Below are 16,958 nucleotides of genomic sequence, written 5' to 3'. Positions count from 1 at the left end.
GGTTTGGATTGTTTTGCATGTTTCTTTCAGGAGCTTGGGGCTATTAAGAAGAGGGTCAATATTGCCCAGAACCACAAGGTATTTTATACTGCGTTACAAGATATCTGGTAATTTATGTGTTTTCTGCAAGCATCTAACTTGTTATTTTGTGATATATATGTAGACAGGAAAGTCTAAGCATTCCGATAGGTAGAAATACATATATTTCAGTTGCAACAAAATTGTACATAATGATGAATGAATATTAACTATGTCATTCACACAAACAAAAAAATATTGCAGTTAGAGTCAATATCCAATTATCAGTTCATGAAGTGAGACAGATAAAAAAACTGTTTTTAAACGCGAACAAACAGATAGAATCTCGCATAGCTGCGACACCTTCGCCTTATTGTTGTTACCTATTCTGCATCCTTTCTCATTATGCCCCTTAATTCTCTTTATCCTACCCCTAGATCAAATATCATTTGGCGGGTGGATGTTAACTTCATTAGTAATGGTGCAGCCGAGAAATTCTTCAGACTCTTGTAGTACAGTTTGTTGTTTTGCTAGGACATTCAGTTTGTTGCTTCTGACTGTTTAGCTTGAATTTGCATATTGAGGATATAACATCTCCCCTTCTGATTCCATCTCTAATAAAGAACCTACTCGACAGAAGAAAATCGAGGGAAGAAGTATGCCAGTTCCGTGATGACTAACTGATGAAAATCACATTTGAGTGGCCCAGTCGTTTGATCTACTCCATTACCTCAGATTGAGTAACCTATCCCAGCATCTATTGCAAACCTACTAGACAAGATAAAATCGAGGAATAAGTATATAAACTCGTGGGTTAATCAAGGTGAATAGATTATTTGCCTACCTGGAATCAGCACTGAATCAGTTTTTTACCTTTCTTTTCTAGGAAGATAAGAACAATATCCAATTGGATCCTCTTCTTTTGTACTAGCTTCCGAGGAGCCAAAATTAGTACACAACAATGTATTTTCAGTTTCATAGATTCGGTCATGATGACATCGTACCGCATGCAAGGGTGCTTATGCAACTATAAGTCTAACTACAGAAATATACCTTTCTTTGCCTACTTTTGGGTGTGAATAGCTCAGCTAATTTTGGGTGATTCAGAATACAGTATCCATATTTATTGGCTCTATTTGTACGCTTCTGAATTTTTGATGTGTAAAAATGTTCCTCAAAAGATATGAGTTGTTGAGCATCCTGCTTCGTAGTAGGCTTGGTAATATTCCATTTTTTTAATTACCCCGATTTAGATTATTCTTGTGTGCCTTGTGCAGCCTTTTCATTCTAGGCATCATTTCCCATTTGTTTGGGATCCAATTCTAAAAATGCTTGGCAGCGTTGGTTTGGCCTTCTATTAATCTCCAGATGATAGGTGAGGCAGGCAAGTTCATTCTTTGGTTTCTTATGATACTTCTAAAACCTACTGCCTATTAGGAAACATAACTGAAATGTGCGCACACTGATACTTTCGGTTGTTGTGGAGTTAAATCCTAAATCGATTTGATGCGATGGATATAAAAAATAGCTTTCAGGCAAACAGACTATTCTTTATTTTAGTACTTAATAGTATAGCTAATTAGCTATATGCAGTGAGTGCAGAAGCTATTTGTTCGCCAGTTAAGCTTATATTCTTCTATTTTCTTTAGTTGTCATCCTTTTATATTTTCTTTATGCAATGGTTGGTTGATCAAGCTGAGGACTTCTCTGTAGTGTTTGGTTTGTGTGATGTTGTGTTAGTTCGTTTGTTGATCGTCTCATCTTTGTCATGTTCCCCTTATTTGGGTGGTCTACCTTTGCCTATGAATGTATGTATATTATTGTCATGTTCCCCTTATCCCTGCATCACTGAACAATGCTGGAAAACTATTGTCCCTTTGCCCTATGTAATGGTGTTATAGACTGCCATTTGTTTTGTCGAGCTTACTAACTGATTTCTTTTTACATTACCATGAATATGCTTTCGGCATGCCTCTTCTCTGTTTTTGTGGCCCTTTGCCAGCCTCTTCATTTTCTGATTATACTCATTTACTACTACTACTACTACTACTACTACTACTACTACTACTACTACTACTACTACTACTACTACTACTACTACTACTACTACTACTACTACTACTACTACTACTACTGCTACTGCTACTGCTACTGCTACTGCTACTGCTACTGCTACTGCTACTGCTACTGCTACTGCTACTGCTACTCCTACTGCTACTGCTACTCCTACTGCTACTCTACTGCTACTGCTACTGCTACTGCTACTGCTACTGCTACTGCTACTACTGCTACTGCTCCTGCTCCTGCTCCTGCTCCTGCTCCTGCTGCTACTGCTACTCCTACTGCTACTGCTACTGCTACTACTACTCCTGCTCCTGCTCCTGCTCCTGCTGCTGCTCCTCCTGCTGCTCCTGCTACTCCTGCTGCTGTTGCTGCTGCTGCTGCTGCTGCTGCTACTGCTGCTGCTGCTGCTGCTACTGCTACTGCTACTGCTACTGCTACTGCTACTGCTACTGCTACTGCTACTCCTACTGCTACTACTGCTCCTGCTCCTGCTCCTACTGCTACTGCTACTGCTACTGCTACTCCTACTGCTACTACTACTGCTACTACTACTACTCCTCCTGCTCCTGCTGCTGCTGCTGCTGTTGCTGCTGCTGCTGCTGCTGCTACAGGATGAGCATAGAATTGAGCCCGTTTGTTCGTGCCTAGTACTTGAGTTAATATATCAGGCAATGCACTGGTACAGAGGGATTATCCTTTTACTCTGCATATATAACTTGTCTGAAGTCTAACTAAGCGAAATGTTTGACCAAATCCTTTCTTAAGAAATACAACAGGATAGATGTACATCTTGAAAATTTATTGCATGATGCAGGTTATGATATTGTTACGAATCCTGGATCTTAAATTTCAGAAAATCCAAAAGTGAGCATAAATTCTTGAAACTAAGCATGGTCACGTGATATGGCACAAATATTACTTCATAAGTTTTTTCTTCAATTTGAGACAAGCTGCTTATGACAAGTTGCACAAATGAAGAGCCAAGGTACTTTCGAACAAAGACCTGCCACGTTAAGGCGAACGCTTTCACTATTGAAACAGTGGGCGTTTACGTGCCGCCACGAGTCCCTGCTTCTCATCGGCAGGTGCCGTCCGAGCAAGCGTGTGAGTCGACGGGAAGCGTGCGAGCAGACCGCTGAGCCGGCTGTCAGGGAGGCGTGCGAGCAGACCGCTGAGCCGGCTGTCAGGAAGGCGTGCGAGTAGACTTTCTTCAATTTGAGACAAGCTGCTTATGACAAGTTGCACAAATTAAGAGCCAAGGTATTTTGGAACAAAGACTTGTCATGTTAAGGCGAACGCTTTCACTATTGAAACCGTGGGCGTTTACGTGCCGCCACGAGTCCCCGCTTCTCATCGACAGGTGCCGTCTGAACAAGCGTGTGAGTCGATGGGAGGCGTGCGAGCAGACCGTTGAGCTGGCTGTCAGGGAGGCGTGCGAGCAGACCGCTGTGCAGGCTCACCGGGAGGCGAGCCCTTTGACCAGGCTCCGCCGCCCACCGTCGTCCCAACTGCTCCCACTTTTAATGTCGCAGGCGCCGTAGTTTAAAATCAACCATGCACTACCCGGTATCGCTACAATCCTCTCTCTTCCTCTCCGATTCTCCTGTCGTCTACCTCCAACTAGCCTGACCTAAACGTACGCCATCCGCATCATGATGGTCTGCCCTTAGTGTTCCAGTTTCCTGAGGAAGACACCCAGCCAGAGTCTCAAGAACATAAGGCGCTTTGGGACGAGCTTGAACTGGCCTTGCGGGAAGACGCCACGCCTGTCCCCGCTCCCGTTCCGGCTCCCGTCGCCCCGACTGCGCCAGCGCCCATCCCCGTGGCATTGATGGGCTGGGAGCCGCACATTGTCATCGAGCTTGATCCCACGGGGTTCCACGAGGTCCCCGCCGACTTTCACGCGCCCGTGCACCTGCCAGCGTGTGCACTGACGCGCACACCCGTGCCGGTGCCCGTGCACCTGCCAGCGCATGCGCCTACGCGTGCACTGACATGCGCGCCCGTGCTGCTGCCCGTGCACACGAATGTCTCCGTCGCGCCGTTGACAACGCCTGTCCCCGCGCGGGTGCCAGTGCCCCCCTCAGCGGCATGGATGGCCGCCGTCGACCGCTTCCTTGCACCAACGCCAGTCGCCTCCTCCTGCCAGTTGACTTGCTCCGAAGTCCAGAACATTTTGGCCTTCCTCGAAGCTAGGCCAACGTCCAGGAGTACGCCAACAACGGCGCAAGACAACATGGTCACCGTCGGTCAGTGGCCCGACGACACACAGAGCATGGCAGAGGAGCCGCTTCCCACCGCAAGACGCCCCCGCCACCGCCGCGTAATCTAAATTTGCCATGAAAAATATTCGGATTGCCATGCTTAAAATCCAAACGTTATCATTTCTGTTTATTTTATATCGATCGTCGTATAATTTAAAGTCGGAGTCAGACTGAACAAAATGTATGGTTTGATTGATTGAATGTTCTGCTAGAACCGTATCAAATTAAATATAAAACGTCATCAAGCCACATGTATTCCTTGTCATCCAACGACCTAGACTACTTCAACGTCGAGCGCTCAACACGTTTAGCGTGCAGTTAATTTCATGCCAAAAATAGTGCTAATCACATGACAACACACAAATAATATCCCAGTAGTTAATATCCGCATGCACTTAATATACTTCCAAATTAACGTGCATTGCACGTACACACTGACTAGTGCTTCTAGTACGTGAAACTGGTGCCGTGACTTGTGAACGCGTCCAGATATGGTCAACAGCAACATCGCCCGCGAGTTCTTCCTGTTTGCCCGTGCGTCTAAACGTAGAAGGGGAGGAGAGAGAGAGAGCACACATGGAACCCACCAGTAAGTGAAGGCGAATAGTACTAAAATAATATTACATGTTATCCATTAATTAGGCTGTGGTAATATAAAAACATTATGTGAACAAAGGGGGTACAACAAACATTGCTATTCTACGTATGTTGCCTATTGACGTGCGGCTTGAAGGCCCGGTCGCATGTTCGATCATCGTCCTTTATTTTTTAATTTGTATATGGGTCAAAATTTGTTTCATGACATGTGGGCCCCTCGGTGTGTAGTTTGTAGCACTTTAATTTGTGGGTCGAAATTTGTTCCATTCCAAGTGGACTATCGGTGTGTAGTTTTGTAGCTTATTTATAATAATTAAAGAGAACAACATAGTTTTTTCAATAATACCATGGTGCGACATTGAAGGCGAGAAAGGACATCCGAGAGAGCGATGATCGATCCATAGGGAAATCAACTAGGGGAGTTGCGTGGGTTGCAACGGTGTTTGGAGTAGTTGTGGGCCGAATGCTATGAAAATATAATCTAAACCGACCGGAATAAATGCCTACACAAATTAATCCAAGGATGGAATGCCCCTCGCAATGTAAATAGCTCCGACTTTGCGAGGGATGGAGAGGTAGTAGCTTCAACGAGTGGAAGATACGGTGTGAGAAAGCGAGGTCAATCGAGAGACATATAGATAGAGAGACAAAGTGAGTGTGGTCCGACATTCACTGAACAAATATATATGCTCTGGAGAGATATTGTCCGATTGAGCTTTTTGGCAAGGGTGAGGGATATAAGATAGAGCTTGAGAGATGATCCAGTCACAGACGTGTAGATATATTTTGTGCATGGGAGGAAGCAAGGTCACCCGATCACATAGGATCACCGTGCGATCAAAAGAGTGAGACGGGTTGGAGAGAGTGACCTAGATAGACGATGTGCGTGAGACAGTATACAATGTGAATAGGTCGAACTGGGCTCAAACATGGTGATATATCATTTTTGTCCGAGAAAGAGCAAGGTCAATCGAGACATACGGAGAGAGAGAGAGAGATTGAGTGAGCGTGGCCCACCATGAGGTCGAAAGAGTGGCGTCGGCTTGGATGGACTGACCTAGATAGACAACCTGTGTGAGAGAGTATATAGTGTGTCGATCGAGGCCCGAACAGGGAGATATATCATTTGTTTGTGAAAGAAAACGAGGTTAAACGAGACTCAGATAAAGAGAGCGAGATTGAGCGAGTGTTGCCCGCCGTGCGGAAGAAAGAGTGAGTTAGTCTCGAGGGAGTGACCTAGATATACAACGTGTGTGTGTGCGCACGAGAGGTTGGGGGGGCTAGATAGGCAATGCATGTATTTAGCGCGAGAGGGTGAGAGGGAGAGGTGGAGAGAGAGAGAGAGAGCTTGGCATGGGGTGCAATGGCGGGTGTGTGAGGTAAATACATTTGGTAACAGAGTGGAAAAAGGGGTTGTGTAGTTGAGAGACTTAGAGATCGAGACATGGAGAGAAAGAATGCACGTGTGTTGGAAACCGATAGCTTCCTAAGGTGGTTAGGAGAGGAAGATTGACCGATACAGGAAGTATGTAGCATTTGTGCAGGGGGGGCTAAAAACAACATTTGAATGTACATAGTACGAGACTTAATATTGATCTTTCAATTCGGTGTACATTGTAAGATTTGAACCGAGGACCAGGCATACGGGTAATTATTTCGAATTCGTCCATACTAAGTTTCGAAAAGTTGACATTGACTCAGTTTGTTGTGCTATTTTGTAGGTAATATGTTTGAATCCATCCAAAAGTTCTCTCACTACCATGGTGTTCATCATATACATATGAATTTGTATTAAAAAAGTAGCGTTGATACAGTGAAATGCGAAATCCACGTTAGAATTGGAGATCGCTACGTGACACACACTCTAATTCAAATAACTAACTACGTGACACACACTCTAATTCAAATAACTAATTATGTGACACACACTCTAATCCATGTTAGCGTGGGTACCGTTTCTATTTTTTTCAAATAACTCCTCATTAATTAATTTATAGTACTCCCTCTGTTCACTTTTATAAGACCTTGAAGACATTTCAGACAAAGTGCAAAACAGTTCATTTTAAGTTGTCTGAAACGACTTACAAAAGTGAACGGATGGAGTACCTCGTTTCAAATGAATAATTATTGCAAGGAAAACACGGGCATGGTAATACATACAGATTCGTTTGCAAATGAAAGAAGATTTGTTTGCATTCTCAAATGTAAGCGCACTAGGCAGACCAGGGTCGTGTCGGGGTGGACGCTGCTTCGGTGCCTTAAAGGCAACTACCTTAGGGTGACTGACATGTGGGCCAGCCACCTCTTGGGCCCACATGTCATGGACACAAAGGCGGGTGCCTTAAGGCACCGAAGCATAGTCCTGTCGTGGTGGTTGCGTGTGTCGGACAGACGTGTAGCACCCAGCCACCCAGCCCCCCTCCCCCCCAAAAAAGGACGACGACAATATAAGTTCGTGCTCCCACGTTTCGGATTGAAATATCTAGCGTCCCCAATTCTAGCCCTGCAAAATCTATTTTCTCCACCATCCCCTTCCGCGCCCAAATTTTGCTCAAATCCCTAATTCACCACCAACCCTCGAATCGCCCCTCGTCTCGTCTCTTTCCCCACCGTTCCCTACCTGTGTGCCGGACGACGATGACAAAGACAACGGTCGCGCTTCACCACCGCACCGGAGGTACCTCATCTACGCCCTCGTGCACCGCACCGGGTGGTCCACCGACAACGTCGGCTGCGGCAACCGACGTGCCTCACAGGCACCGAGTTCCACCGCATCAGGTGCGCTTCACCGACGCCGTCTCCCAGCTCACCGGGGCTACTTCACCGAGCACATCGTCGCACCTCCGCCCCCCGAGGCCGTTGGGGCTTCACCAACGGTCTCGTCCACCACATCGTAGAACTCCGCTACCACTCAAGATCTGCATCCGTGCACGGCCAGCCAACGCCAGCGCATCACCCTCGACGGCTCTGAAGTGACCCGCACTCTAGCTAGGCGAGCATGCCCAAACGCCGGCCCGAACTAGGTATCCACACATCACTCCCTTGTGCATTGTTCCGACGATGTTTGGATATCCTTTCACTGCTCTCTTAGCTTACACGCCTATGCAACTCTGACTTTAACTCTTATTTCTTCTGGAGATATCATCTGAAACAAGCAAATCCATTTTTTAGCGAAGCATGACGGCGCTACGGGATCTGGTACACATCCTGCACACCCGTATATCCTTGTAAGTATCTGTCCTCCGGTACAACATCAAGGTCGATTCCTCTTATTTGATCAACCATTCACCATGTCAAAAATACAGAGGGGGATGCAAGGAGCCCAAGGCCTGCACATCCAAGCAAGTGGTAACATGGACTTGTACATGGAACATCTCAAGCGCAAGCAGAGCTGCAGTGAGCCTGTACAACGAGCTAGCGTAAGTCCCTGCATTTCATTTAATTCGTACTGGCATTCATGTATGATTAGTGTGCAGTGGCTGATCCACGAATTCAAGTTACCAGGGGCGAACATTTAACTTAAAAAATACAAAGGCACTTGCATTCCGGAAATCAACATAACTTGAGAAATGTGAAGCTACATGCACTTTGAAAACCAGCTAATGATCCAAAGTAGTTCAGATTATAAACACTAAATGATGCAAGCACCAAAAAACACAAAATGCAACATGGTGTACAAGAACTGCAAACATGGTCTGTAGCTTCTTGAATTATTCGTTATCTTGCTGAAAATATCGAAGTGTAATTGCACGTATAACCAGTGCGCAAACTGCATATCAATATATCTATCCTGCACAAGTATGCCAATAGTTTCAAACAACAGATTAGAAAAGTATTTATGCTATGTTGTCATGATACGGGGACTTTCTGGTAGATGGCCTCGACGTTTCCTCAAGCTATGAAAATGCACTATAATTGCTTGTCATCAATGCCTGCAAATCTCTGTCTCTCTCAACATAGTAGATCATCATTAGACACTAAATCCTTCAATGAGCTTGCAAAATGCTTGCATTAGATCCCTCATTAGACACTGTATGTTCATCACCAGGAGCATGTAAAATGTTTGCATCAAATCCTTCATTAGCAGTCTGTTCATTAGACACTTCAGGCTCACGAACAACATGATCTTGTATGTTTGCACCGGAAACTTGATTAGATACATCAGATTTAGTCAGTTCAGTATTGATTGGGGAGTTATAAAATAAGTAGAAATTGGTTTCATTTTCTCAAAGATTCCCTACATACAAGCAGTTTTACAACACCGTCAGGTTTAACTATTGGCCAGAAATTGAAGAGTTGAATTAGATATAATCAGGGATGTGATGTACCTGCTCGTTGCGCATGCTACTCTTGCCAGCTGTGACCGTCTGTTTGCGCAAGCTCGATGCCATGCCCGTGCTGCCGCCGCTGCCTCCCACGCAGGCTACACCCAGGGTTGGTTCTTCATCTTCTTGTCCTTCCGTTAGCTTGAAGCCTGGCGACCGCCCTCCAACGAGGGCGGGAGGAAGTGCTGCGTCATTCTATCCAGCGGCGGCTAGGTTAGGAGCGAACCAGACTGGAGGCTAGAGCGAATGAATTGAGATTTTTCCTGTTGTCGATCGATATGGGAGGCGCTCGTTTGGGCCGCGAGCCTGCTATAGGGCCTGCCTTGCACTTATGTTTTTGGCCCATCCAAATTGAAACATTTTTCTTCATTTTTTACATTGCCTGCTCGTGTGTTGGGACGAACAAAACTAGCATGGGCCAACCTGGACGACTCAAACTAGGTGCACACTTTCCAGCCACCTGAGGCGGCCGCCCATACCAGCACCTATGGTGGCATCACCCCTTTTTGCATGTAGGATTGGATAGTGAAAAATATTCCAGTGGTGCTTTTGATTTACCCATAGAATGGTTGAATTGCTTGTTTCTATGAACCGAGTTCGCCAATAATGTGAAGGATGCCAATATTTTCATCCTATTGTAGATTGCTTAGATCTCGATATGCCAAAAGTAATCGCATGAAATATATAGTAAAATCCAGTGTGATGTGTTTGGCTACAACTAGTCTGACTACACGTCCTCATATAACATATCAAGGACGCACCATCTTACCAGATTAACCATTCGACTTACCCATGCAGTGTGGGAAGAAAGAAGTATTGGGACTGCGTATCCAAGCAATTGATGCCATGGAATCCTTCATACAACCTTGTAAGCGAAAAAGAAGTTGCAGTGTGCCTGTACAAAGAACTAGCATAAGTTCAGTTACCTGCTTCTCGGAATTTTAGTTAGCCACTTATTGCAAAATTGTTCAATTACGTTGCGTGCCTTAATTTAGTTTGCAATTGATTACATAATGGCACAACCTGTTAATCAAATTGTAGACTGCGCCTATCTATGTGTTTGATACTTACTGTTAAGAATTACCTGTTTGCCTTAACTTAAATATCTACTTGTTTGTTTAACTGCTTTGCTGCTGCAACAGCGGATTACAATGATGTTAATAACTACTTTTCAGCATCCAATTGAAACTCTTTAATTCCTTGTTTGTTTAACTGGTTTGCTGTTATAACTCCCAGTTGAGATGTTTTGCTAACTTCAACTTTTCTGAATCCAATCGGAACTTTAATGGCAAAACAGGTTAGCCCAAGATAGGTTAGCCCAAGATCAAAGAGCGAGGTCCCCATGGACGTTGCATCATCCCACAGCAGTGGTACCGGCCCAATCGTGCATTATGACTTGCCAACTGCTGATGCTCTAGAGGCTAAACTAGTGGTAGAAAGAGATTCTGCTTCTGCACTTAGAGATGAAGTTGACATGTTGAGGAAGCAAACAACACAATCACAAGCAGTACTCAAGACAACCATTAAATATTTGGTGGATTTCAAAACGAAGAAAGCTGAGACTGACCAGATTGTTAAGGTCCTGAAGGAAAAAGGAAATTAAATTCCTACTTGGTAAATCATAGGTGAAATGTTCTTTCCATAGTTGAATAACCTTTGTGTTGTCTGTTCATGTAATCAATAAAACCATTTGATTTAGAGATCATGTAATAATTGTTTTTTTGTTTTTTGGTTTGTAATTTTATTTGAGCACAAGTCTGTATTAATTGATAAGACTTGGAGACATTTCATTTGGATTGCTCTACCAGACCTACAAATATGCCAATCGGGATGAATGTGCATTCAGCAATAGTAGTAGTATAGATGGACCATAAGTGGCATGCATCGGAAAGGGCCAAGATGCTGGCTAAAAAAGGATGTTGTTGTAGCCAAAAAAAGTACAGTGGCCTGGCTTATGTATGTTAGTTGATATTATTGATCCATATACTCTATAAGTGTTTATATGTCGGTTAGTTCTGTACATTCTTGGTTGATTGACTCGGTATTTGAATCTTGATACATCGCTTGTGTACATATCTAAATAGGAGTACACATTATGCTGTGTGTGACATTTGAGTTGGACATGAAGTGTTCAAAATATTCGAATTCACCTGAAACTAGATTCTAGTTTCTGAATTTGAGTATCGGCATTTGTAAACCATATTCATATATGACAGTGGAATACATCTTTGTCGTCCTTTTGAAGATATATAAAAACACATAGAATGATTTATAAAGATTCATATAGGAATACAAAATGGATTCGAATTTAGTTGCCAGGGTAAATGTGGATGCTTATTGTCCCAAAATTCGAAAGAAGCAGCAAAATGTCCACTCCCACGTCGGCTACCTAAAGCCAAGTGTTTGGGAGATGGAAATTACTGTCTATCCATTACACGGACAATCCATCGACCCGATTTCCACTGCTCTAAATAGGGGTAGGTTAGTAACTTCAATTAGACGTGACACGACTGCCTCTGAGCCCATTCCGACACGGTGGGCGTCAAACATGGGCGGCAAAACTCATTTGATTCAAGCTCGTCCGAAAGACCTCTGTTTCTCCCAACATTCGCCATTCATACACGATGGGCGGCAAAACAAACTCGACTCGGCCGAAATCAATGTAGGCAAATATTTTCAATAAGGGTAGGTTTGTAACTTCACTCAGACGTGACACAACCGCCCTATCTGTCAGCCCCGTTCATACACTATGGGCGCCAACCATGGGCGCCAACCACCCTCTCCTCGCCCGAAATCGCTCTAGGCAAATATTGGCGAGATGCGAAATTACCGTCCTATCCCCAACTGACGAGACGTCCAAATTTTAAACGGGGGCTAAGTTCGTAACTTTCCCATATTTTAGATAGGCCCATCCCAAAAACATGGTTCCCCGTACCTCTCCCTCCATTTTCCCATTCATACACCGTACGTGCTAGAACACCCCATCCCCACACCAGCCTCCGTCCGCCACCCCATCCATCGCCGCCGTCCTCCACCACATCCATCGCCACAGTCCTCCACCATGCCGGAGTGCCTACCAAGACCGCGTCGTCCACTGCTAGAGATGGACGTTTCTCATCCACGTCGACGGACCAATAGCCTTGCATCACGTCCTCTCGCTTCATCGGCATCATCGTCCTCTTTGTCGGGGCCGCTCACACGACCTTCTCTTCCAATGCAACGGGGCTTATCCCCTGATGCACCCATCTACCGTCGCAGATCTACATCAACGCCATTGACAGCCATCGCACCCCCGATGCCTACATGGCGCCGCAAGAGAGGTGGTACTTCATATCTCCTCAACCTTTTGATCTCAACCAGAAAATAGATCTTAACTTGGTTACTCTACTTTCTTTTTAGCTCTTAGAATTTAGTTCTTAGTTCGAAGCAAACAATGGATGCTAAATATCATTTCTCCGGTTTGCATCTTGAAATCTGCCATGGCACAGCCATAATACGGTTTAATTGATCATGCTTAGGGTTTAATTGATCATGTTGGTTCCGTGGTGGTTTCTTTAATAGAAATCGGAGGGGAAACCCTCTTTTGCTAAAAAAAATATGCTTAGAGTTTCCCCCTTTTATGATCACTATACGATCAGAATACGTGCTTCGTGTCATAATAACACTGCTCCACCCATCAAGCTAAACAAGCTTAGTTGTTCAAATACGAATGTGATATTATTAAAACAGAGTTGTTTAATTGGTCAGCTAAATGTTCCTAAATTAGTTTCGAAAATGCATGTTCACCGCTCGGGTGTGTATCTATACAGGGTGCCCACGGTGGGCCGGCCCACCCTGGGATTTTGGGTCGTCCTAAGCCCCGATTCCCCTTTGTTCTGCTGCATGCTTCCGATCTCTACTCGCCCCCAGCTACCTGCCTCGCCGGCGACTTGCCGTCCATGGACGGCATGACTCTAGGAGGAGACGCCAGACTAACAGGAGGCCAGGAGCCGCTCGCCCAACAGCGTTACCGCTGCCCGGGCGCGCCGTCGTGCCTACCTTCCCAGTCCGTTCAGGGCTCAGGTGTGCAGCACCCACCAAGCCAACCCGATTTATCCTGAGATACGTCCTCAACACTCAGCGGCCACTCCTCATCACCCATTTTCTAATTGATTCATTACTCATTAGGTAGGACTGTCATTAGGGTTTGTTCTGTGCTCAGTGCTACCTACACTTAATGGTTCAGATGTATTTCCGTAATCTTTAGTATCAAAGTTCATAGGGTTTTCAAAATTCCGGCCCTCGGAACAGAAACTAGTCATTTTGGATTGTTGGTCGTAGTGACATTGACCCAGATTACTACTGCAAGCCAGGTTTGTTGACAATTTTACTTGTCTTTCTTACTCATTTGATATAATATCCAATTATTCACGTCGAGTAGTTGCAAACAATAAGTGCTAGACAAACTTCTTCATTCAGATTTTGGACGGTCTCTTACTGCAGTTACAATTCTGCATACTTGTCCTAGTAAGCTCACAAGTAAATCATTGATTCACTACATGTATGCTTGCCTTGTCATATTTGTTGTCAATATTCTTTTAGGGTGGACCACCCTGTTTCTAAATACTGGAACCGTAGACATGAGTGAATAGTATTTCTCTATGTGATCTTTTCCATCATGTGTGGGTAACGAACACTGCATTGTATAGAAAGAAAGTGTCATTTCCAGCTTTTACATAGGTTTCGATCTTTTACATGGAATACAATCTGCCTACTTGCTTTGTGCCGCACTACCAACACTCCACCCTTCAAGCTAAACATTATGCCACTCATAATTGCTTAGTTTATTTGTTCAAATATGAATTTCATACGATTCTAATGTTCCTACTTTAGTTTTGAAATGTGCGCCTGCCTGTTATAGAGACATAAGGGGTTTGTATTTCTGTGTGTGGTCTGGTCAGCACGGTTGGGGAGGTGAATTTTGCATATGCAGGAGTTTATAGGGAGACACTCTCCGAGTTGAATCCGCAATGCATTCCGTAGATAATCTGACTACTTTTTATGTTTGCATGAATCTCAGATTCTAAATAGCATCATAATGATTATGAGCTTGTGCGCATGAAAAGAATAAAGCAGAACAATGCCATGGCTGTCAAACTTGGCATTAAGGGACTGAAATCAAGTCTGGATGCAATGCAATGCAAACGCTCTCTACCTACAGATTCATGCTTAGAATATGATCCTAACAGTGATTCTGAGCTAGAGGGAGACCTAAGTCAATGTAGCTCCCCAGTGGAGGAGTCAGAGGAAGATGCCCTATCTTATTCACCCATCAAGGTACTTGCTCTAACTTTCCAAGGTTACATTGCTCGCACATATCTTGCAACTGATGCTTTGCATTGCTTCTACTTTGTTGAACTGCCATTAGCTTAGTTTACACATCGTGTATGTGGATACGCCCTGCCTATCCATTTTCAGTACATATTCCATCTATCATCATACCATATTTATCCATTGAAATGTTGTTCTTGTGTATCAGACATTCAAAAGGAAGAGGGCGATTGCTGATCGTGGAGGAGCACAAGCAAAGTATTTGGAAAAGGTAGTGGCACCTGATAAATCAAATAGCCCATTAGGTGTAGTTGCAATATCACCTGACCCACAAAATACCCAAACTCTAGCGGACTCTAGCCCTACTACACTGGTCATTTCTGATGCCCCAACTTGCACTCAAATAACAGTGATAGTAACATCTGGAACCTCCAAACTTGCACTCAAACGTTTGCCGGGAGAAACGATATCCATTTGTTTGCCCAAATGAGAAGAAACGAATTCATTCTTGGCAAAAATGGCTTTGACATGAAACAATGCGATGCACCAGTATCAAAAAGTACTTTTGCAGGAACATCGTTAACAGGAAGGTTACCCATGATGACATCTGACGAGTCCTCTGCCTGAGCTGCATTCATCAAGTTGACCTTGGCGTGCTTGGGGTTATGCTTGACCACAGCTGTACTTGCCGATCTCACAGGAGGAGGAGGAGGGAGACACCGCTGATTGAAGCATTTGTTGGCATAGTGACCCTTCTGTTGGCACTTGTTGCACGTGACCTCTGAAAGCGGACGGTGATACGGAGCACTCGATCTTGGAGCTTGAGACGAAGTCTTGTTCTGAAAGCCAGGGTTGGGTGGGTGGGAAGATCCACTGCCACCTTTGCTCTTTGGCTGATAAGGCTGACGGAACAGAGGAGGAGGAAGCCAATACTTCTGCTGCTTAGCCACTTGAGTTGAGGAAGAAGGAGTAGCATCTCTGACTCGCTTCTTGGAAGCATCGCACTTCAGTTGAGCAGTCTCTTGCTTCATTGCCATGTTGTAACACTCATCGTACCTCTTGGGCTCAAAGAGAACGAGAGCTAGCTGGATTTCTTCTCTGAGACCACCCTTGAACTGGTATATCATGCTCTTCTCGTTAGGGACTTCCTGCTTAGCAAAACGGCTGAGCTTCTGAAACATCTTGTTGTACTCGTAAACAGACATAGAGCCTTGCTTCAGGTTGCGGAATTCCTCACGCTTGCTTTCAACCATGCTCTGAGGAATATGATGAGCTTTGAAGTCTTGACGGAATTCATCCCAGGTAATCACACGGCCTCCTCTGGAATCTTTGTACTGCTGAAACCATTCTGCAGCTTGGTCTTTGAGTTTGAAGGAAGCGAACTTGACAAAGTCCTCAGGCCTGACTTTACTGCACTCGAAATGCTTGCATATGTCCACGAGCCAATCATCAGCGTTTGTTGCCTCAACACAATTGCTGAAGGTCTTTGGCTGGTTAGCAAGGAACTGGTTGAGTGTAGCAAAGTGATTTTGATTGTTGCCTTGGCCCTGGTTCACTTGATTGCGCTCTTGAAGAAGTTGCATGATCAGCTGCGTGTTTGCATTGGTAGCGGCCATCACAGCTTGCCATGCCTCCGGAGGTGGAGGTGGTGGTGGCGGATCAAGATTCGGAGTCGTTCGCGTTGGAGGAGCCATCCTGAAGAGGTTGAAATCCATTAGCACATAGATAGACAAATATTGAAGCTGAATCACACGGGTTGAAATTGCAACATATAGTCTTCACATCCGAACAAAATGAACGAATGCATTCCAATTGAAATGGTCACATATCCATAAATTGAGAAGCCACTTAAAATTGATGTAGAAGAATAAAACCAACAAGGTACGGAGCAAGAACGAATACTCAGTAAGGATCACCCAATCTCAAACCAAATATCTGTGGAAGAAGAACTAGAGCTACAAGAATTCCCACCTATGAAACTCCCGAACCTTTCCGGTTATGCAATCAGGTGTTGGGGATACAGGGGAAGCATAATATCTCACCCAAATCTAGCAAATCCTACATCCAGCTATATCCATCCTTCAACACATAACCGAGAAAAACTTCAGAAATCTTCAACCTCAACCTTCGAAAAGCATCCGTTATACGAGTTATGGAAATACTCCCGAACTCCCGCCCCAGTACTGGGTGGCGTCGAGGTTATCTCACCAACAACTGCATAAAAGAGATTTTTTATGTCGGCGAAACTAAACTCAGGTATTCCAGAACTGCAACGATAAAATTGTGACGACAACACCTCGGAGCTCAACTCCCCGGGACACTGCCACAACCCCTAAATGACAGGAGGCACCAAGAACAATGTTCTCGTCACAAATCGATC

The sequence above is a fragment of the Triticum aestivum genome, chromosome 3A (genome assembly GCF_018294505.1).
Source record: "Triticum aestivum cultivar Chinese Spring chromosome 3A, IWGSC CS RefSeq v2.1, whole genome shotgun sequence".
In the NCBI taxonomy this organism is placed as follows: domain Eukaryota; kingdom Viridiplantae; phylum Streptophyta; class Magnoliopsida; order Poales; family Poaceae; genus Triticum; species Triticum aestivum.
Note: the sequence above shows the minus strand (reverse complement) of the source record.